A 464-nucleotide genomic window follows, 5' to 3' on the forward strand; every position below is an offset into this window, starting at 1 on the left:
CGGGGGGGCTGGTTAGGGGGGGAGTGCCGGGGCGGGGCGGGGGGGGGGAGCGCTCAGTGGGAGAGTTCTGTTTTTTTACTTAACGACACAAAAATTTTTAGTTTCTTTCCAAATAGTGGGGAAAAGTGCAGAGCAAACCCCTGTTAAGCACCCAGCGAGGCGCTGCCCCTCCTGCTCGCAGTGACTAGATTTGTTTGTCTTTCTGATAGGTTGGAAATTGTGTAATAAACTTGATGACGTTGTCAATCTTTTATACGGCGCTGTAGGGCTCTTCCGGCGCTGTGCCTCCCTACGATGGGCTTTGAGGTGATGGGGGGGAGGGAGAAGAGCAGCATTTGGGGACGATTGGTACCTCTGTGCCCGCTGACCCGCACCAGCCTCGGACACTTTGGGGGGAACTCCTGTGCCCCCCTGCCCAGGCCGGCTCGGGGCAGGGCTGGGGGGGTGGGAGCTTCACGCCCAGC

The sequence above is a fragment of the Egretta garzetta genome, unplaced genomic scaffold (genome assembly GCF_000687185.1).
Source record: "Egretta garzetta isolate BGI_Z169 unplaced genomic scaffold, ASM68718v1 scaffold1214, whole genome shotgun sequence".
Taxonomy (NCBI): Eukaryota; Metazoa; Chordata; class Aves; order Pelecaniformes; family Ardeidae; genus Egretta; species Egretta garzetta.